The following is a 24,260-nucleotide window of genomic DNA, read 5'->3' as shown; positions in this document are numbered from 1 at the left end:
CTTCGGCCTTAAATGAAACCGAGGCATATATAGTTTTTTTGAATTTTTTGAAAGATATTTAGGCATCGGGCTTTGGTAGAACCGCGTTAGTATCTCGCCTACGGCCTCGGGTTGCTGTAAAACCGAGGTAATATCGTTTGTTTTATTTTTTCCAAAGCGATTTACAGTTAGTCTTCCACCAGAGTTTTCTCTTCGACCAGCCCTTCGATTCCTCTCCGACCAAAGACCAAAGCCAAACGCGAACTGCTCCGTGCATCCACCAACGCGAACTGCTCCGTGCATCCACCGCCGTTTCGATTTTTGTCGCGGGTGGCCTCTGTCGTCTTCTCCGTGCATCCACCGCCGTGCCGCTACAGTTCCACCCGCTCCTTCACCTCCATTGTCTCCGGCGAAGCGCTGTCCAGGTTGGGTTGCTCTATTTCTCTCGCGAACAGTAGGAGTATTCTCTCCAAGCGTTGCTTCTGCCATCGTTCCCGCCTCTCCACCGTCGCTCCACTACCTTTGCTGCCGTTGTTTGCCGCCACGGTAAGTTCTTTACAATTTCATTTGTCTGTGGTGATTGATATTTGTTTGAATGAAGAAAGGAATGTCTGTGGTTATTGATATTGGTTTTTTCCCCTGATTTTTTCCCCTTGATTGGAATTAATTTTCCCCTTGATTGTTTGAATGAAGAAAGGAATTAGTGATTCTGTATGTAGTGCATCAGATTTTCGATCCATGCTTGGCTTATTTCTTAATGTATCGAGACAGTGGTGGTAGTATTTTTTGGCGTGTACGTTGGGTGGTGGAAGCTGACTATTCACGAAATGGGACCCAAACTTGGAACAGCGTCAAGTGTTTTTTGTTTGGTGGTGGAAGCTGATGATATCTTTCCTTTGTTTTTTGTTTTTTTTACTTGCCTTTGCTGTCAAGACAAAAATGATAAGCTTTGAAATTTGTATTCTTTGTTATTGTCTTTTGTGTATGAGATATCCTTCTGTTTTGGAAAATAATACAAAATGTAGCAGACAAATCATATAGAGTGAGAAACCGGATAGAGAGAAATTGAATATTTTTTGTTTTTTCTTCTCACCATTTCCTTTTAAATCAAGAGTCCCATTTCTCCAACCATTTTAGGGTGTCTCGCATGTGGAACTTGGAATAATGCTTGAGAACCTCACATGCCAACTATCACATAATTCACAAAAAATGAAACAAAATGGGACTTACTCTGTACAATTTTAAAAAATAGAACCGTATTGGACGAAAATAGAATCAACATTGGCATGCAGATACAGAAAAAAAAAATTAATTATTTAGAATACACTATGCAGATATTCTGAATACACTATTTAGAATTTACAAAAATAAAAATATGAATTAAAAATTTAACATTAAATAAAAATAAATTAAATAACATATAAGGAAAAAAATACTTTTAAGTCTTAAAGTTATATTTACCAATTCACTTATATGAGTCATTCTAATTACTTCTAATTATAATTAAAAAAAAAAAAATACTCTGAGAGTGGTAAGTGGTTAAGAAAATTAGGTAAAGAAGTAACAGGTTAATTTAAGAGGTTGGAACGAAAATGCACCTTATCAAGAGAATAAAAGATATGAGAATTTTACTATTTAAATGGGGTAATGCAATTTACAATATGAAAAACTCTAAATTAACTCGTAACTAAATTTAAAATTTTAATAGTTATGAAAAACATTTCATAGTTGCTTTTAATAGTATTTGATTGATATTTGTCTGTGTTGATTTTAATAGTCCTTTGCTTTTATTTGATGTTGTATGTAGCATATGTAATTATTTGCTTGTTTGGATATATTCTTGTTTTTAATTAGCCTTAGATTCCCGTTTGAGATTCAATACAGAAATTATTTACTATCTCCAGATTTTTATAAACAAATGTACTTTTTAAAAATGAATACAAAGGAGATGGTAATAATAATTTATAAGTATTGAATCTTGAATTGTCCGGCTGGACAGTTTAAGAAGAGTAATAACTTTTTATAGTTTATTATAACATATCAATTTTAATATATATGTCTTAAATTCATGAAAATTTACTGTTGTGTTTTGTATTGATCTTCGGGTGCATATTTGATTGTGATTTATAATCACTTTCATTTCGTGTAACCTGAAGACCAATGCGAAATGCTGGCAAAATTTCGTGAAATTTAAGATATGTTGTTTAAAATTGATATGTTTTATAAACTAAAAAAAGTGAATCTTCTTGAATGGGATAGGGTCACACCTTGAATACAAACACGATCAAAGTGATCATTCAAGATTATTGAAATTGTGTAAACAATTTCAGTAAACATGCGTACGGATAGAGGGTGGATTAATTTACCACGCATCAGCACTGAGTACGAGAGAGGGGTAGAAGACTTTATAGAGTTTGCGCAACGTAATGCGAGTAGAAGTGGTGATGATGAAGTCAAGTTCAGATGTCCCTGTGTGAACTGTTTGAATGGGAGGAAGTTGAACGCAACTGATATTAGGGAACATCTTATCTGTGATGGTTTCATACGAAGTTATACAACATGGATATGGCACGGCGAATTAACAGACTTTCCAACTATCTCTCCAACTGAAAATGTTTATGATTCCACAATGGATATGGAAGATCAAGCAGAAGAAGACAACTTAGAGGACATGATCCGCGATGTTGGCGCAGAAGCTTTTGCCCAAGCGCATGTGTATGAAACGATGTCCACTGATGCAGAGACTCCTCTGTATGCGGGTTCAACTAAGTTCACACGGTTGTCAGCGGTGTTAAGGCTCATGAATTTAAAGGCGAGCAATGGATGGAGTGATAAGAGTTTTACAGAATTGTTGTCGTTGTTGAATGAAATGCTGCCAGATGGAAATACGTTACCCAATCGTAATTATGATGCAAAAAAAATTCTTTGTCCGATGGGTATGGAATATAAACGGATACATGCATGTCCGAATGATTGCATATTATATAGGAATGAGAATGAAGTTTTGATAAAGTGTCCAAAATGTGGGTTATCACGATACAAGTCAATAAACAACGGTGAAGATGGTGGTCACACAGAAAAGAATGGTTCTGCTTTGAAAGTAGTTTGGTACCTTCCACTAGTTGCCAGACTTAAGCGTTTGTTCACGAATCCCAAAGACGCTAAAAACCTAAGTTGGCATGCAGATGAGAGAACAACTGATGGGCTGCTTCGTCATCCAGCTGATTCAAAGCAATGGAAAATTATTGATCAAGAATTCCCCCAATTTGGTGAAGAATGTAGAAATCTAAGGTTTGGCTTAGCTACTGATGGAATGAATCCATTTGGTAATTTAAGTACTAATCACAGTTGTTGGCCCGTTATACTGATAATTTACAACTTATCTCCTGGATTGTGCATGAAAAGAAAGTACATGATGTTGTCAATGTTGATATCTGGTCCAAAGCAGCCTGGAAATGACATCGATGTTTATCTAAGGCCACTAGTTGAAGACTTGAAGTTGTTGTGGGTTGATGGGGTTGAAATATTTGATTCCTTTGCTACAGAAACTTTCATGATGCATGCCATGTTATTTTGCACCATTAATGACTTCCCAGCTTACGGTAATTTGTCGGGGTACAGTGTGAAAGGTCATAAAGCATGTCCTATATGTGAAGAAAACACTGCAGCTCAACAATTAAAACACGGAAGAAAGACAGTGTATATGCGTCATAGGCGATTTTTACAATCTAATCATCCATATCGAAGGTTAAAGAAAGCATTCAATGGAGAACAAGAGAAAGACAATGCACCCATTCCACTTACTGGACTTGAAGTTGCTGAGAAAGTTAATAGAGTACATCATATATTTGGGAAAACGTCGAAGAAGTCTTCTGTAATGAGGGAATATATATATGATCAATCCATATGATTATGTATGAATTTCATGTTTGTGTAAATATATATGGTTTTTGTTTTATAATATATGTTATTTTATAGTGCTTTATTTATATTTCATCTTATTTATTGTGACAGATATATGGCTGAGTCACCTCATTCGTCAGGCGATGAAGTCCCCACCACTTCTACACGGACCAGAGGAGCAACGAGGTTACGACAGCTTATACTTAGAAGAAATGCAAGTGAGAGGACACCTGTCATTATTGACGTGGTCACTGGAGTTGCATCTGGCCCAAATGCAGATGTATTTAGGTCTTACCTTGGAGTACTAGCACGTGATCGTATATCTATACTTACTCCATCCTTTGACCATGTTTCTGAGGCTGATCGGAATCTCATCTGGCAAGATCTATTAGTAAGTTAAGCAATATTGCTCCAAATTCTATATTCATTATATTGATAAATCCAAATTGATATAAGATTATTACTTTCTTTGTTGCAGATAACATTTGATATGCCAAACGTCGAGAGCTTAAGGAATAAGTGTTTATCTGCAATTGCAGAAAGATTTCGAGGGTTTAAGACAAAATTAACGTCTAGATATATATTTGGACCAAAAAGTAATGAAAATCCATGTTCCAAATATTCAGCAATTGACGAAGATACATGGCGTCAGTTTGTAGAGCTTCGTTCATCCGAGGCGTGGCAAGTAAGTGCAGTAAAATCATTCAATTCATCATTCATAATAAACTACCATGACAATTGTTTCATTTTGTCACAGGAAAAAAGGTCAAAAGCACAGGGACTAAGCGCTCAAAATAAAAATCCACACCTACTGTCTCGTGGTGGATATAGGAAGCTTCAAGAAAAAATAATGAAGCAGAAGTCAGATAGTAGACTTCCACTTTCTGAGGGTGGTGACCCTCCTCCTCCTCCTTCACCACCATCTCGGCACGAGATGTGGAAGTTAGCCCGTATAAGACCATCAGGCTCCTACACTTCCGAGTCTGCCAGAGAAATATTTGAAAGAATTGTATGTCATTTCTTATATTTTTACATTAATTTTGTTATATATATTACATAGATCTTTCAAATGATTTTGAACTTTTGTTATGTGACAGGACTCCTTGGTTGAGCAGAGCTCCCAAGGTCAATTCACACAAGAAGGTCGTCAAGATATTCTTGCCACAGCTATTGGACGACCTGAGCACCCAGGACGGGTGCGTGGTGTTGGGACTGGCATAGGCATACGATAGTTTTTTGGGTCTTCCTCGCATCCATATTCATACGAAAAGATGAAGGAGGAAATAAGAAAAGAGATGACGCAGGAGATCACAAAGAAGGTTCGAGCAGAGTTGTATGATGAAGTTGCTGAAATGGTTGCGCGCCAGTTCCAGCAGCGATATGAGGATTATGGCAATCGTCCTCCGCCATCTCCTGTAGCGGAACATGTTGTGCCCCCTACAGGTAAACTTATTCATTTTTGGTTACTAATTTACTTTTTGCATAACCTAACATTTAATTTGACAGGTAGAAGCGGTAAAGGAAGTTGTTCAGCTGCCGGTGCCCCAAGGGACGACATGGATGAAACTCGTCCATGTCAGTTATCTATTCTTTCTGATACTAGGACCATGCTAGTGACTCGTGGTACAGTTTATGAGACAGCCACTGTAGTGCATGGTGTACAACTTTCAGAAGATGAGTTCAAGGTCACGGTGGATGAAGTTGTCATAGCGGATGTTGTTCTTCCTGTGCCTACAGATGAGTTCTTCACTGTGGAAGAAGCATTTAAGTCCTTTGTCGCCTGGCCTAGACATTTGGTTGGTGATGTATCTAATCCCCCGGTAAACACTCGTACTATATACTTCTCAATTTTAATATTTACTTCTAATTGACGTTATAACATAACCATTTTTGCATTTAACAGCAGATAGGTCAAGAGGGAAGTCCTCCCCCGAAGAAGACTCATTTATCTGAGGATGACCCTCTTGGTGCATTAGACGAGCTTGCTAAAATCATTTCAGATGTGTCGATGAATGTACACTGGGATTCTACTACATTTGGAAGAGAAGCTCAGATCCCATTGTACTTGCATAATCAAGATGTTAGGGAGCTTGCGTCGGGGAGAGAAGAAATTAATATTACACTCATTCAGTTGTGGATGATGTAAGTTTATGCGAACTTTTTTATATAATTATTTTTTATCAAGTTACTTATATCAGATTATTTCTTCATTTTAGGTATATGTTTGATGTTAGTAACAAGAAGGGGTTCAACGATGTATATGGGTTCATTGACCCCTCTATGACTCATGAAAGAAATAAATTTGATGATATCCAAACATACATCACCACCTGCTTTGGAATGGGGAAGGAGATATATTTTCTCCCTTATATACATGGGTAAGTGAAGTTTGTTAACTTTAAAGTTTCATTTATTAATTTCAGTATATCACAATGAAGTTATTACCAATTTCAGGTGTCATTGGCAGCTACTTGTGATCTCCATACCGGAGAACACTGCTGTCTGGTTTTATTCATTGCACAAGTCTCCGCCCAGCCCTCTTAGACATATAGTAGATTGGTAAGAACCTCAAGGTTTCAACTTTCTTTGTTGTATAAATGTATGCTAAAGCCATTTTTTTTAATAGTTCGCTTGCAACACACATGATGTTATCTGGGAGATCTACTACTACAGCTAAAAAGCTTGCATGGGTTGCCCTTAAGGTTTGGTATTTTAGTTCATACTTTGTTACATTTGGTTCCATTCAAATGATGTTATTTAACATTTTATAATTATGATGATATATTGTAGTGTAATAGACAAACGGGGTCATATGAATGTGGTTACTACGTCATGTTTTGGATGATGACCATTATTCGTGCACATTACACTACTGGATGGGAAACGGTAATATTTAGGTTTGAATTTTATTTTATCTAGAGTTTAGACTTCATATACACTAATTGAAATCATTGTGTTTTATGCAGAGATTCAATAGGACTGCTCCAATTCCAGAGAAGTCACTTCAACTTGTGAGGAAAACACTGGCTAAATATGTAATTCATTTATATAATAGTATGTGGTAGATATTAGGATATAGGAAGTTCTAAGTTTATGTTTCTAAGTTGATTTATGTTTTTCTACATTATTATTAGTTTAACTTTGTACATTACATTCATTTATGCTTCAAACTTGATTTATGATTACATTGGTTGATTTATGATTCTAAGAAGTTGATTTATGATTATATTTAACGTATTTATGTTTTATTATAATTTTCATTCAAAATATACGTTTATGGATTTTTCTGGACTGTTCTGGTTGTAAATATATATGCAGGTCTGTTTATGTAGTGGGGAATGTAGCAGAAACAGACCTCATTTTTTAAAAAAAAACAAGGGAATATGCCTCGGTTAAGGTCAGACCCGAGGTAGAAAGACTGACAGAATAAAAAAAAAACAAAAATCGGGTCTACTGCTTCGGTTATTGCTCGAACCGAGGCAGTAGAGGGTAGCTTTATGCCTCGGTTTCGGAGGAACCGAGGCAGTATGTCTTGCGAAAAAAAATAAAAAAAAAACAAAAAGTTTGTATCGCAACTAAAATCGGGTCTACTGCTTCGGTTATGGCTAGAACCGAGGCAGTAAAGGGTGGCTTTATGCCTCGGTTCTAGCCATAACCGAGGCAGTATGTCCTGCGAAAAAAAATAAAAAAAAGAACAAAAAGTTTACTGCTTCGGGTACGAAAGAATCGAGGCCGTATCGCAACTAAATATGCCTCGGTTCAGACCCGAGGTCAAAAGGGGAAGACTTATTGCCTCGCCTGCATATGCCTCGGTTGTAGAACCGGTGCCTATAAGCAAATCTAACCGGTGCCATTTCCCTTCATTGCACTAGTGCATATATTCCAGTTTGGCTATTAACAACATGATAAATAATTAGAAGCATAAAAAGATATTGTATTGTTAGCGAAGTTATTTCAATTTTATAACTCATTCTTATCCCTTAGATGTTATTATTAGCATATTTTAGATTATAAATCAAGTTCATAAAATCTTATATGTAGAAAAAGAAAGAAAGTATAAGAAAAGAAAGTGATCCACTTAAAATATAACATTTTAAAGATGGCAGATGGAGCTTCTGCTACTTTAGAAAATGGAAGACAATATGAAAGTAAGATCACATTATTCGTGTTGGTCACATGTTTTGTAATAGCAATGAGTGGTCTATTCTTTGGTTATGTTCTTGGAATCACAGGAGGAGTGACTTTCATGAAACCATTCTTATTAAAACTCTTTCCAAGTTTTTATAAAAAAAATGAAAGATGAGTCTCTCCATGAAAGTCAATACCGCAAATTTAACAACAAACTAATTACTTTGTTCACCTCTTCTTTATATCTTGGTGCATTAGTAGTTTCTTTCTTTACTTCCACCACCTCAAGAATGATGGGACACAAGACCTTAATGTTTGTAGGTGGTTTATTCTTCCTTGTTGGTGCGTTGTTGAACAATTTTGCAGTCAATATTGAAATGCTCATCATAGGTCGATTATTTGTAATCAGGTAAGGCTTTGCATCATTGTCAATGCTTTCCAATTTGGTTATATGACTATGGGAAAACCTTCATTATTGAATTTTTTTAACATTTCCTTTTTCTTTTTTGTTATTATTATTATTTCCAATAGTTTGTACTTGTCTGAAATGGCTCCAACATCGATAAGAGGTGCACTTAATATTGGATTTCAAATGATGATCACAATTGCCATATTAGTTGCAAACCTTATTAATTACGACACTAGCAAACTAGAATATGGTTGGAGAATTTCTTTAGGTGCTGATGTAGTTCCTGGAATCATGCTATGTGTAGGATCTCTTTTCTTAGGTGACACCCTTAATTCCTTAATCGAAAGAGGTAAAAAAGAAGAAACTAAGAAAATGCTGCAAAAGATTTGTGGCATGGATAATGTTGAAGAGGAGTTTCAAGATCTCGTTAATGTGACTAAAGTAGCCAAAGATGTTGAACATCCATGGAAGAACATTACGGAACTAAAATACAAACCTCAACTCACTTTTTGCTCTTTGATTCCCTTTTTCCAACAATGTCATCACGTTTTATGCACCTATCCTCTTTAAAACTTTAGTCTTTGGAAATGATACTTCCCTTATGTCTATTTCTAAGTTTTTCCATTCTTGCACATACATTCATGAACTATTCTTTAGTCTATGAGTTACTAATTGTATGATTATTTAGTATTACACGAGTCTCTTGGGAAACGATTTGGTGTGCTTGTCAATGTTGTAATAAACGTCACATTTCAATATTTTTGTTGAGCTGAGCCTACGGTCGCAACCTAAGTTCAATGTAGTCATTTGCTTCTTTAATTATTCCATTTATTGAGAAATGAGTTTATTTTGTGCTAGAATGACACCTTGTCTTCCCAACTCCATAATTCCTCTCTTAGAAGGGTGAATTTTGTCATATTGGACTTGATGGTCACTTGTTCCCAATGATTCAAAGATTATAGTGACCTCTTCAACACTTTTCATCATCATGGTTTCACCTACATAACCATCAAGTGACATCTTGGTCTATGGCTTAAACCCATTGTAAAACATGTTTAGTTGTTCTATAAATCATCAAATCTATGGTTTGGAAATTTTTTCCACAATGCCTTATATTTCTCTCATGCTTCACAGAAGATGCTTAATCACATAGCATCCATCAGTAGATGCTTAATCACATAACATCCATCAGTAGATGCTTAATCACATAACCTCCATCAGTAGACGCTATCATTCATCACCCTCATCATAGCAGCATCCATCAGTAGATGCTGTCATCTGAATCCTCCTAGCATCCCTCAGTAGATGCTTTCCTCCTTCTTCTCTTGATGATCTTATGCTCCTAGTACAGATTTTTGAATTTTATCCTGCAAACACTAAAGAACACTACACTAGAACACTCAATTAGCACAAACAGATAAAAAATTAAAAAGAGAAAAAATGAAGAGATATGAAAGATAGAAAGATAGAACAATAGAGCAACTTTAGAACAAGATAGAAAGATAAAAAATTAAAAAGATAAAAAAAATAGAAAGATAAAAAGATAAAAAGATAGAAAGATAGAAAGATAGAAAGAAAAAAAATAAAAAGATAGAAAGATAAAAATAAAAAATAAAATTAAAAAGGTAAAAAGATAAAAAGATAAAAAGGTAAAAAGATAAAAAGATGAAAAGATAAAAAGAGAAAAAGATAAAAAGATAAAAATATAAAAGAGAAAAAGATAAAAAGATAGAAAGATAAAAAAATAAAAAGATAAAAAAATAAAAAGATAAAGAAAATAAAAAGATAAAAAGTCTAAAATCGGTTAAGAATCACACAAAGAGAATAGTTATACCACGAGTCCCCGACAACGACGCTAAAAACTTGATAAACAAACTTTTAATCCCCGAAAACAGAGTCAAAAACTTGTTAAGACCTCGGCAAGTGTACCGAATCGTATCAAGTAATAATAAATGGTAAGACCAAGTATCGTTTCCCAAGAGACTCATGACACGAAACAGTTATGTGATTACTCAACTAATTAAGACTCTAAAGAACAAATTTTGGGGTTTTTGAATGCAAATACAATAAAATAAACATGAATGCAATTTGATCAATTGAGGCTAAACACAAGAATGAATGACTGAAGTTGATGATATTGTTGTTGGTTTTAGATTTCACCTAATTTACTCTCATGCATATATGAATTCATCTTCTTCATTAATGTTAATGCCACTTTCTAATTTACCTTAAACCCGATGTCTCGGTGAAGAAAGCCTACTCCTAATTACTAGTTCACAATGTCTTATCTCCATAGCAATTAATCATGCATTACATTCGTACAGAAGCTTAAAGGCAACCGATCCTCCTATTCCTAAGTCTAGGTAATATTGCTTCCGAGAGAATTTCCCAAGTTCTAGATTTTCTTATATGTGTCCATAGTGACAAAACCAATAATCATGCAACTGAATGAGTTAAACAAAGCATGCATAGAGTATAGAGGAAAAACCCTAACAATTAATGAAGTAAATCATATATAATCAAGAATCAATTCAATACATGAGAGTTTAAGAGGTTACATCTTTCCCAACAACAAATAAGGTTTAGTTCTCCATTATCATGGAGAAACTAGATGAACAATGAAAGAATGAAAGAGATAGAAAAACCCTAGAAAGAGTAGAGGAGAGCTGTCACTTCCCCAAATCTACCCCAAGGGGTGAAAAGTGTGTTTCTATGCTCAAGCCATCAAAAGATACATTCCCTAAGACGTGCAAGTCCTTAAATAGACCAGAAAAATAATAGAAAACAGGTCTAAGCCTACTTCGCTGGTGCTCAACGCCCTAAGTGGGGCGCCCAGGCGGAAAACGACACTTAAACTGGCGCTCAGCGCTACTTTTTCTGCACACTGATTGACTTTTCTACACTATGGTTGACTAGTTGACTTTTCTGCATTCTGGTTGACTTTTTTGCACTCTAGTTGACTTTTCTGCATTCTGGTTGACTTTTCTGCATTTCAACCATTCAGTACTTTAACTCTTCTTTCAAATCATTCCAATAGCCTACAAAATCAAGGGAATCTAGCACAAAACCATTAAATTCACCTTCAGTTCTCTTATTCACAAAACTAAAGCAAAAACATGAGTTAAAGCAAGTTTCTAAGTCAGAAATGGTGTTTTTAATATCAAAATTAAGTATAAAAATAACGGTTTTTCAACTGTTATCACAACACCAAACTTGAAACTTTGCTTGTCCTCAAGCAAAACAAAACCTGGCTTAAATAACATAGTTAAACTATAATGGTCTAGCACACCAAAAAACATTTTTATCTGGAACAAGTAAATCACTCATGTTTGCTCATCATAGAAAGATCAATCAAGATAGATGATGTCATAGCCAATCAAACTTCAATTATGGTGCTCACATAATCAAGAAATACACAACAGATGCAACAACCTTATGAGTGATCAACAAGCAGACAAAATGTTACCCTATGTGTATGAAAGTATTCCTCACCAAAGACATTGTTTCACTCAAGCTCTCAAAAGTGTATATTGAGGTGACACTCTTACACTCCACCATCACAATGTCACATGAATCAACTTTGCCTTTCATTTAACCACATACCAAACACACTCACGCGCAAGTTATCATCACAAGGACTTTTCAAGGCTTGTATTGAGTGATCAGTTCATCCAACAACAAGTATAAACCAATTAACAAACATGTAATTAAAAACATACTTTCATAAATAAAACAATACCAGTTACAAGAGAGATTCAAAGGGTTACATATTGCTTCAACACTTTTGGAGATTTAGCTCCTCGTGATGGATGGAAAGAATTCAATACAAAGAAGAGATATCATCTCTTAAACCTCTAATAATATTCTCTAAAAGTAGAGAGGTAAATGTATGAAAAACTCTCTAAAAGTATCTCTCTAAGATCATTCCAGAAGTCTCCTAAAAAAAAGGAGCAACTCTATTTTTTTAAACTTTCTAGGACGTGGCTTCAACGATGGAAGCATGGCTCTAACTACAGAGGTTTCCTTCCAATGTGGGCTTCCTTTATGGCTAAGGCGTCATGCTTTTGGTGTTGTAACCCGTGAAATGACTTCTTCAAGAAGAACTCGTGGCTTAGCCTCAGGTATAGTGCTTAAGGTTTCCCTCCAAGGTAGATTTGCTTGTGTGACTCAAACCTCAAGATTTTTGTTTTAACCGCACCAAAGTCATTGTTGCCCAAAATTCCCTTTCCACCATTTTCTGACTTTTCTTCTTTAACTTTATGTGGTCATCAAACTCAACAAATTAAATTAAGGTGATTTCTACTTATATTTAATAAAATCAAAACAAGATACGTGTCAAATTAATATCAAAACTAACTTATATTTCGCACTTAATACAACAGGCAGTCGAACACAATTCTTGATTCTTCTTATTCTATATAGTAACGTGTTTCTCTTAAAATACAGGTTCCTGGCCAATAGATGTTCAGCAGTGGAGACATGCAGTTTTTGTTCAGCATCCGTTCCATTTGACTCCCATGAGTTTGGTTTTTGTCAATGTGAAAATTCCAGTGATGAAGTTAAGCCTCACAGGTTACTGAGATGTGTTGTTTGTATGCAGGTTTGCCCCATTACTCCCTTGTGGTATTGTGTCTGTTGCCATAGGTCAGGGTTTAGATTGGCACCAGAGCCACTTTTTAGAATGTCTTCATTTTATGTAGATTCAGACTCTTTCATTAAATCTTCCTCTCAAGCAGTGTCCTCAAAACCGTTTTGTCCCTTTTGTGGGATACTGCTACAGAGACAACAACCAGACTTTCTCCTCTGTCCTAGACCCGTATAAGAATATTTCATATTATTTTTATACAAGTAGTTTATTTTTATTTTAAGAGAAGTAATCATTTACTTCAAAAGTTCTGTGGAAGCTGCAAAATAAAAAATGCAAATATTTTTCCAATGTAAGATAATTTGAACAAAGTTAATTTATCAAGGCTTTCATCCTTTTGAAGATAGAGTGGGGAGGGAGGATTCCTTGTATAAATGTTAACCATTATCAATGTATAGATAATAGAAGAGAAATCCGTAGTTCATGAAGCATGTTTAACCTCATTGAGAGCAGTTACAACAGGAATATTTTAGTTTGGCAAGTAAACACTTGCTCATGTGCCATGAACTCTTTGGATATTGTTTGAATCTGCTAGATATCTGATCAGCGGTGTTTCTTTGTTAGCGAACTAGAAGAATAACCTCACCACAGTGGTGTCACATAGACACGAGGACAAATATGTCATACAGTGATAAAAAGGAGTTAGAGTTTTAAGATCTAATATATGAATAATGATGATTAAATCATTAAACAAGAATTGTCATGATCTTTGCTTCACGCAATTTCAACTTCTTGGATTTCTCTTCTCTAGTTGCTGCTTCGGTTGATTACCTTACATGAATTGCTGGGCCCATTTTTTCTGATATACTACCATTGGTTCCTTATTTCAGATGACACCTCACACTGCTCTGATAGTTCTATTGTGTTTATAATGCTAGCTTGATAGGAAAGGTAACTTGTACATCCCTCAGATGCTCTAAAACTTTAAACAAAACTAATCAAATGTTTGTGAGTGAAAAAGACCACATCCAATGACAGGTTTTAAGGTTACAACACTTGAAGTAACTTTGAAAGTAAACCTCAAAACAATTGGGATATAACATTAGAGAAAACTCACATTATCCTAGTCACAAATGTGCCCAATAGATAAATCCGTAGATACATTTTGTTTGTGACATACAATATTAGTGTCAGTTACATGTTTACTTTTCTCACTAGAAGATATGCGACAAAAATCTATCAATAAGTCTAAGATTAGGATAGATATTACTTATAATGTTTATGACAAATGTAACATCTCAGATACAATTATTAAATAAGAGAGCTTATAATCCATAAAAAATTAAAATAAGATATAAAATAATAGTTATCGAAAATAACCATACTAGTATTAAGATGTTCTACATCTTCAACGGAAGGAACTTAAAACTAATAATAGATACTACATAGTTTTCAGGGTTTTATAGTTGCATAGTTGCATCGCTTTCTTCTTGAGGCAGCTCAACCTCTGGTTCTTCATCTACACATACCAATTAATGGTGATCATCACAAAAGAAAATCACATAAACAAGAAATCCACAAACAACACGAAGGTAAACTAGTGATAACATTAAATATACAAAAATAGTCTATTCTTCATATCTCAACAAACTAAAACTTAGCATTTCATGATCCAATCATCATGTCATTCACATATACATAAGAAAAACATAATATTAGACTCGATATTCAGATTTATGCAATGACTTGGACAGAAGAGGCCTTGCACTTGTCATAAAATCTTTTAGGTCGTGTTCTTTTGAGTGGATTTGAGAGGATGGATTTGAGGGGATTTGAGAGGATTTGAAGATAATTTTTTTTGTCGTTTATTTGAGTGAATTTGAAGGTAAATAAAAGTGAATTTGGAAATAATTTTTTTTAATTTGTCATGTCAATACAATTCTATACTTATTCTCACAAATTTTATTTCCAAATTCACTCTCATTTACCTCCAAATTCACTCAAATAAACGACAAAAAAAATTATCTTCAAATCCTCTCAAATCCCCTCAAATCCATCCTCTCAAATCCACTCAAAAGAACAGGGCCTTAGTGTGGATTGCGACAAAGGCCCTAACTCCACCTAGTCTAATAAACTAATAAACTTCCTTTGGACAGTATAAGTTAACTTATGGCAGATAAGTTAACTTATGGCATTGTGAGACGAGAGGTCTCACCCAAACTCTACCATAAAAACCTCTTTCAACTCTCACCACTTAGATTATGACACTCTATGTGAATTTGTATGTCTAGTAGAGTATATGATGACTTTTGACAAATACATATCCTTAGCCAATGAATAACACAAATTAATAAAGACTTGTAGTTCTTCCTTAAAAGTCAAAACCCCAAACAATTATACAATTCAAAAGTTTTCTCATTCCATTTGATTGATCCATTTTCCATCTCTTAAAGTTATCACACTTACTTAGAACAAAATTCACAACTATTTTCACCAACATTTCCCCTTCAGATATCATAATATAACCTTCCCATTTGAAATTACATATATCGTAACAAAATTCCATAAGGTTCTAATTACATTTGAAATTACATATAACCTTCCCACTTGAGCAACAAATTTGTCGCTTGGGCAACAACTTGATAGAGACCAAAATAAGTGTAATGACATTCTTGCCGAGAAGAGTCTCGTTTGGGCAATAATGAGTCGCTTGGGTGAGAACTCTATAGAGAGTAAAGTGAATTTCTCTTGCTTGAGCAAAAATAGTAGAGTTTCACCCTCTTCTCAACATCCAAAATCAAATCTCAAACATGATAAATCTAAACAATTCATGACTCAAAAACAACAAGGATTAGCTTCCCTCACCTTAATTGGTGTCTTGAAGCTCATCAACGTTATCCAACTTTCATTCACGAAACCCGATCTATACACACAAAGGAGTCATCTTATTGATCTTGAAACAGAGCTGAACTCACCAACATGCAAAGACTTCGTAGGAGTAGAGAAAACCTACATGCAACTCAGAAAAGTTTAAAAAAACGAAAAACACAGGAAACTTACTGTATTCTTAATTTCCGTCCATGGTTTAGTTTGAAGGGTCTTCCGTAACTATTTCAAGACGACTCCTAACCAAAAAGAGAAAAGAAGGTGTGAGTTGTAAGAAGGAAAGGGAGATGGAGGTTGAGAGAGAGAGTGGAAATGAGAGAGGTTTGTTTTTCAAATGATCTCAAAACACACGTAAATAAGCTAATCATCCTAATAATTTAGTAAAAAATAATAAAATATTTGAGAATCAATATATAAGTTAATATTTATTATATAATTATTGTAAAAATATATAATGATGTCTAATACTTCAATTAAAATATTGTATTAAAAACACGTATCTTTTTATAGTATTGTCTCACTTGGTCCTCGTTAAAACAAAAAACTTCTTTTAATAAAAATTTATATAAAATAATATAAGATCATAAATTAAAAAATATAATGATTTATTTTATTACAATTTAATTACCACAAAAAATTAACCTAATTTTCATTAAATAGTTTAGATTAAATTAAAATATTAAAAATCAATTATTTGTTTTTAACCCATTACACACTGTTTTTGAAATTGGATGGTTGTTATTCTTTTTATTTTCTTAATATTTTTAATTTTGTTTTACAAAATATTAAATCGTATTTGTGTATGAAACACACTGTAAACGGGAATAAAAAGAAATAGTTTGTTTTATTAATTTTATTCACTTATTTGTTTATTTCTAGCCAACTTATTGCTTTTTCTCTTATTTTTTGTATTCTTAATTTTGTGCAACATTATATAATACTTTATATAACTTGACTTAAATTTAATTAATATTGGTTATTTTTCGAAAAATATTTGTTAAAGTTGACAAAATACTTTATTGGTTATATAATACTTTATATAACTTGACAAAATACTTTAATTTTGTGCAACATTATTTATGTTAAAGTTTAAAAAAAAAATAAAATTTTTCGAAAATAAATCAACACGAGTACTAATTCAAAGGAATGATTATTTTCTTATAAGAGTTATTTGAAAAATATTGTTTAAATCAATTTTACTTTTTCCACCGTAAGGTTTATTTTTTGTACACAAACGTTAGACTAGAATAAGTGAGAGGTATAATTAAAAGATATATAAATTAAAATTAAAATTTATCTTTTCATATAATAAATATATATAAATTATATTAAAATTTATCTTTTCATAGACTCTTAAAAAAAAACTATTAAAAGTATATAGATGAATCAAAACTATATAATTTCTATGTTTTTTTAAAAAAATAAGGTTAGCAGGCTATAGTGAGAAATATAAGGTTCAATGTTCCTTTTTCTTCCACCTCTCTGCTTTCTTTTTCTCACCTAATAATTTGTTTTGTTTAACTTGGAATCCATAAAAAAGAAAGAGAGAATTATTATTATTTTTTTCTGGGAAGAAAAACACATGCACAATTACTGTGGAAGGAGAAAACAAAGTGGGAATAAGAGATGTGAGCCAAATTACAAAATGAAAAACCCAGTCATCATAGACTTGGACCCTTGGCCTTCCCAATTTGAGGAGAGAAAACAAACTCAACCAATACTATATTGTTCACTAAAGAATATTTTCTAATAGATTATTAATAGATAATGGTTTTAAGGTTGAATAGAAATAAAAAAAACAATTTTTTTTTAACTGTGACATTCCAATGAGTCCAAATGTAAAAGCTTTTCTCTTGATGGATTGAGATGAATTGGCAATTAGTAGTTGCTAACATAAATCTGAACACACTATCAAAATTAATGTACCAAATGAACACGACCCTCAGCATTCTCCTCTTATTACTATAATTTTTTTATCGGATTAAAGGTAAACTAAATTTATAATATATATAAATTTATACGAATTTTATTTTACAATAAGATAAAATTAAAAAAATTATTCTATTAAAATTTGTTGTCAGTTAAATCTATTTATGATTATCGAACTACTATTAATATTTAGCCTCGTAATTGATATGTGTTAACATGAAAATATATGTTAATATGTTAAATAAAAATAAAAATAAGAAAAATTTACAATTAGATAGAAATCATTTATGCATTCTAAATTTTACATACATAACCACATTCTCATGATTCCTTTGTTTCACCATGTTGACCAGCAGTGACCTCAGTTGGATAATGAATATTCAACAAATGGGGTTATTCAACAATTGCATGACAAAAAAGAGATTCATTGGTGTGTTTTATATAGGTGGGTGTAGTGGAATGGAACAATTCTGTTTGGAGTTTCCAAATAATGTAATGCATAATTTTGAAGATGATTTTGGAAGTGTTGGTTTTGAATAAAAGAAAAAGAAGATTATTAGGTCAAATATAACTATAATAATATGAACTGTAAATATTTTTGGGATTGAGAGACTGATCTCCTGACGTGTCTGGACCGCTCGATCGCCTCCAAACTTCTGTTATTGGCCGATCGGTATTGACACGAATCGATCGATCTCCTTCTTGACGAGGGGGGATGTACCTGTAAAAGACACTCAGACGCTCAAGTTAGACGTGTGGTTGAAGAACTTTTACTCTTAATGAGACAATCAATGATTGGTTGGCAATGTTTGAATATTTGAGAGTAGGGGAGAGTGAATAATGCGTAAGTGAAAACGTACTTGGCTTTCAGCCCTGACTTTGTATTTATAATTTACCTTATGAATCCTAAGCTGATACAATATAAACAGAATAAGATATAAACAGATTACCTGAAAATCCGGTTGGTTACCCAAAACGGCTTTATCAATATCTTCAACCAAATATTTCTGATTTTGGTTTATGAAATATCTTTAACCAGATATCTTTAATTATTTTATTATCCACTGGATTATTGGCCCAGTAACAACTTAAGTGCTGGTCCAATTACTATTTGAAGTAGCTTATTAGCATTACTACAAAAATACATGGAATTACCGACGGAATTTCACCGACGAAATTATTTTTGTCAGTAAATGATGCATTACCGATGGATTTTATCGATGACAATAAAAAATGTAATTTTCGTCGAAAAACCATGCGAAGTAGTGCTGCCGTCGGAATCCTCAAAAACTAATTGGGGATTTTTTCCAATTTTAGGGTTTCTAAAATAATTGGAGAACCTAAATAGAGCCTTTGATTTTGGTTTTGGAATGAAATGGATTGTTGTTTTGATTTAGGAATGAAGAAAAAGTTTGATAAAAAATTAAAATATGAGGAAACCGAAGAAGGGGAAAGAGGAAGAAGATGAACCAGATCGAGATATTTACCGACGGACTTACCGACGGCTATAATAATCCGTCGATAAATATTACCGACAACGTTATTATCGACGCACGAAACTCTTTCGGTAAGCCGTCAAAAAAATGACATTATCGACGGATTTTGGACATTTTCGACGGATTTTGGTCGTCGGTAGTAATTGTTTTTTTTGTAGTTTTGTAGGCCCAATTACGATCCAAACCATTTGACCAGGCTGACCAATGGCAGATAGACCGATCGGCCTTTTTCAATAACCGCTCGATCAATATTTCTTATGATACATCATGCCCCCCAAGTCCAAGTGTAATCGGTCGGTTTTAGCCTTGATTAACTATAGGACTTATGAGTTTGAGGGAGGTTGTGTTTGCTGTATTGGAAAGCATGCCTTCAGTTGTTGTTCCTAGACAAATTGAATAGTAGGTTGTAGGAGATATAAGAGTTTCTGCCTGCTCTTATTGGTGGTTGAGGAGAGTTCTTTTTAGAACTTTTCCCCCATGTAGTTTTGTAGCCAGTAGTGCCTGTTTACCTGTAGTAAGGAGGAAAATTAATCGAATTTGAAGTGAAAGAAAGTTGATGGTTATACCAAGTAAGTAAGACCATTCGGTTGAGGATGGTTGATAACAATTGTCCCATCCGCTTGACCATTCGACTGGGGATGGTCAATAACGATCGTCCCATCTGCTTTGACCGTTCGGTTGAGGATGATCGATAACGATCGTCCCATCTGCTTTGACTATTCAGGCTTTTTAGGCTACTAGAATGAAAAATCGTTCGGTTGAGGATGATCAATAATGATCGTCCCATCTGTTTTGACTATCCATGTTTTTTAGGTTGCTGGAATGAAAAACTATTCGGTTGAGGATGGTCGATAATGATTGTCCCATCTTTTTTGACTATCCAGGTTTCTTAGGCTGCTGGAATGAAAAATCGTTCGGTTGAGGATGGTCGATAACAATCGTCCCACCCGCTTTCATTATCCAGGGTTTTCAGGCTACTAGATTAAGTGACCGTTCGTCTTTGACGTAGGAGTTCTTTCTAGAGAACGGAGTTTACCGTTTGACTTTGCTTTGACTTTGACCTAGGAGTTCTTCCTAGGGAACGAGCTTTATCGTTCGACTTTTGTATGCAAGATGTGATTATTTGCATTGTAGAATGAGAGAAAAAGTAGCCAAACAAACCAATGCATTTACAAGGTTATACAATTAATATAAAAAATAGAGTATGCTATAAGGTCGTTCGGTTGAGGATGGTCGATAATGATCGTCCCACCTGCTTGACCGTTCGACCTTTGTCCTTGTCTTTTTCAATCTAGGATTTACCTTTTATCTATTCCTGCTTGATGATAGACCGTTCGGTCTTACGAAGGCAGTGAATGACAAAAAATTAAATTTAGGATAAACTTAAGAACATAGTTCAACAATTATAATTGAACAACGTTTGAAAACTGAAATAAACAAGTTAACAAATTTCAACTAAAGTAGAATTTGAGGTGAGTTGCGTTCCAAGTGTTAGGAACAACTTTCCTGTTGAGGGACTCTAGCCAATAAGCTCCGTTCGATAACGCTTTCGTGACACGAAACTGTCCTTCCTAATTGTCTACCAGCTTTCCATGTGCTCGGTTCTTCCTAGCTTCCCCCCTCCTACGCCAAACAAGATCTCCTTCTCTGAAACTTCTTGGTTTTACTTTGGTATTGTACATCCTACAAAAGTAGCCTTTTTTAGGCAGCCATGCGGACGGCTCCAACCTCTTGCCTTTCTGGGAGAACGTCTATGTTATTTTTCAACTGTTCGACATTAATGGCCATATCTTGGATACCCCATCTCAACGAAGGTTCTCCCACTTCTACTTGTAGCATGGCGTCCGACCCATAGGTCAAGTTGAAAGGAGTTTCCCCAGTAGGAGACCAACTCGGATAATATTGCCTTGTTGGAGGCCTCTGCCTGGCCATTGGTTTGAGAATGTTCCACTGACCTGGTCACGTGTTTAAGCCTCAAATTCTTCAAGTATTCCTCTAGTTTTTAATCAATGAACTGTCAGTCATTGTCGGTAATGACTTTTTGAGGGAGTCCATATCGACAAACTAACTGCCATATAAATTTTTGGATACACTGAGTGCTTATGATTGCCAATGGTTTAGCCTCAATCCACTTGATGAAGTAGTCTACTGCTACCAGAAGAAACTTGTTCTGCGCACGACCGATCGGGAGTGGTCCTACTATGTCTATTCCCCATTGCGTGAACGACCATGGTGAAACAATACCGTGTAGTTCTTCTGGAGGGACTCAGATGTCCTTGCCATGCTTTTGACAAGCCATACACTTTGTAACATAGGCCGCAGAATCTTGGTCCATAGTCGGCCAATAATAACCAGTTCGCAACGCTCGGGTCTTAAGGGTGCGTTTACCAGAGTGTAAACTTCACATACCATGATGAAGCTCCCGCAAAACATAGTCTACTTCCTCCGCGGATAAGCATTTCAGGAATGAATTCGTGTATCCTCGCCTGTATAAATCCTCTCCTACAAAGACAAAACGAGCGGTATGTTTTGAGTCGGTAAGACTGACCGTCTCACCCTGCTCTTGCCTTTGCATGATGTCTCAGATTTCCTGCCTCCAATCAGCTTTTTGCACCGCTGTACCGGTGGTAAATACCTCAATGACCGGTCGGTCAAGGGATATTCTGATGACTGAAGACAACTACCCCTTTTCTTTGGAATGGGTCAACTTGGATAACTGGTCCGCTTGGGTGTTTTCCGCCCTTGGGACATGAACAATATTGATGTTGTCAATGCTTCCAAATAGATTGCTAGCTTTATGAAAGTATTGCAATAACTGATTGTCCTTAACCTGGAAAGTGCCCTTCATATGGCCGACCACCAGCTGAGAATCCATTCGGCATTCCAGGTTATCGACTTCCAACTCTTTGGCTAGACTTAGACCGACTATTAGTGCTTCGTACTCGGCTTGATTGTTGCTGGTTTGGAACCGAAAATTTATTGCTTGTTCTATGACCACATCGTCTGGTCCTTCTAAGACAATGCATGCTCCCCCTCCTCTTTTGTCTGAAGAGCCATCCACTCTGAGGTACCACAGGTATGCAGGATCGTTTGGCATAAGACCGCTCGGTATAGGTGCTAACTCGACTACAAAGTCTACTAGGTGTTGTCCTTTTAAAGATCCTCATGGCTCAAATCGGAGACCAAATTCTAAGAGCTATACTGATCAGGAAACCATCCTTCCGGCCAGATTAGGTTTTCTAAGGATTTTGGCAATGGGGTGATCGGTCCTGACTACCACCTGGTGACTTTGGAAGTACGGTCGTAACCGCCTTGTTGTTGTGAGCAAAGTTAACGTGACTTTCTCTATACGCGAATATCGCTCCTTCGCTCCTCGCAAGGTTCAGCTGATGAAATAGATCAGCCAAAAGTTTTGAGCTTCCTGGATGAGGGCAGCACTGACAACGCCGTCGGCTACTGCTAGGTATACCTGCAAATCATGTCCGGCTGTTGGCCGTGCCATGATGGGTGGATTAGTCAGGACGTCCTTAACTTTGGTGAAGGCTTTTTCACATTCTTCATCCTAGTCCTAGGTAACTTCTTTCTTCATGTTTTGAAGAATTGGCTTGACGTGTTCAACTAGCCGAGGAATAAAACGTGACAAGGATGTCAACCTGCCCACCAATCATTGAATCTCTTTCAGACCGGTCGGGCTTTGCATTTCCAAAACCGTTCAACATTTGTCTGGGTTGGCCTCAATTCCCCTGGCAGTTAGCATGAAACCCAAGAATTTGTCGGCCGATACAAGGAAAGCGTATTTAGTAGGGTTTAACCTCATATCATACCTACGTATTTGGAGAAAAACTTCTTCTAGATCTTTGAAATGTTGACCATAGAGTGACTTGTGATCACCATGTCATCTAAGTACACTTCCATGCATTTGTTGATCTGTTGACAAAAGATTTTGTCCATTAGTCGTTGATAGGTGGCTCCCGCGTTCATTAAACTGAACGACATCACTTCATAACAGTAATTAGACCGTTCGGTTATGAATGTCGTTTTATCTGATCTGGTGCGTACATGGGAATTTGGTTGTATCTCGAGTAGGCATCCAAGAAACTTAACACCACATGCCCGGAGGCCCCATCTACCAAACGGTCTATGCTTGGCAAGGGGTATGAATCCTTGGGGCAAGCTTTGTTTAAGTCTGTGAAGTCCACACACATTCTCCATTGGCCGTTCGGTTTTTCAACCATAACCACGTTGGCAAGCCACATAGTGTAGGTTATTTACCTGATAAATCCGGCCTTCAAGAGTTTAGTGACTTCATTCTATATAGCGTTTCTCTTCACCTCGCCGAATTTTTGCTTCTTTTGAGCGACCGGTCGCGCTTCTCTGAAGGTAGCCAGCTTGTGAGTCATGACGCTCGGATGAATCCCAGGCATGTCTGAAGTTGTCCAGGCAAACAGATCGGCATTGGTTTTCAAGACTTTCGTCAATCTTTCGTCCTTGGTTTTGCCGATCGCTCCCCCTCTGGACGTCACCTGTGATTCATTACTACCGAGCGCAAACAGCTTGGTATCTCCCAATGGTTGTATGTGATCGTCTGTGTTAGATCACAGGTCCAAATCGATCATAGCAGTTTCTTGCCTTCTAGGTGGTCGCTGGTGGATCAAAGGAGTGAGTTTAAATCCTGTCACATAACACTGCCGACCGATTAGTTGATCCGCCCGAACGGTACATATTGTTCCCCGTTCTGATGGGAACTTCTGTCAGAGCGGCTGCAGCGGAATGGTTAGCGTGGAATAACAAACCAAGAGGGTTTTTAATACTAACTTGTGCCTTTTAATTTCTACTCAATTAAACTTACTTAGCAATTAATAAACACAAATAAAGAGAGTAAGGTTGAGAGAAATTTGCACAGATGATTTTATCCTGGTTCGGATCTTACCAATCCTACGTCCAG

At 35.6% G+C, this 24,260-nt stretch overlaps 1 long non-coding RNA gene and 1 pseudogene across 1 annotated transcript; one reads left to right on the top strand and one right to left on the bottom strand.

Moving 5' to 3' along the window:
• Positions 1 to 7,981: 7,981 nt before the first annotated feature.
• Positions 7,982 to 9,083, top strand: LOC128193367 (sugar transport protein 10-like; annotated as a pseudogene).
• A 5,184-nt stretch (positions 9,084 to 14,267) lies between these two features.
• On the bottom strand, positions 14,268 to 16,217 carry LOC108345193 (uncharacterized). Its single transcript, XR_001833644.2, has 3 exons — positions 16,065 to 16,217; positions 15,870 to 15,927; positions 14,268 to 14,523 (listed from the first exon to the last, which is right to left on the bottom strand). It is a non-coding gene; the product is annotated as an uncharacterized LOC108345193 (long non-coding RNA).
• Positions 16,218 to 24,260: the final 8,043 nt, after the last annotated feature.

This window comes from Vigna angularis, chromosome 8, assembly GCF_016808095.1.
Source record: "Vigna angularis cultivar LongXiaoDou No.4 chromosome 8, ASM1680809v1, whole genome shotgun sequence".
NCBI lineage: Eukaryota > Viridiplantae > Streptophyta > Magnoliopsida > Fabales > Fabaceae > Vigna > Vigna angularis.
The sequence above is the reverse complement of the archived record's forward strand: the minus strand, read 5'-3'. Positions and strand labels throughout refer to the sequence as shown.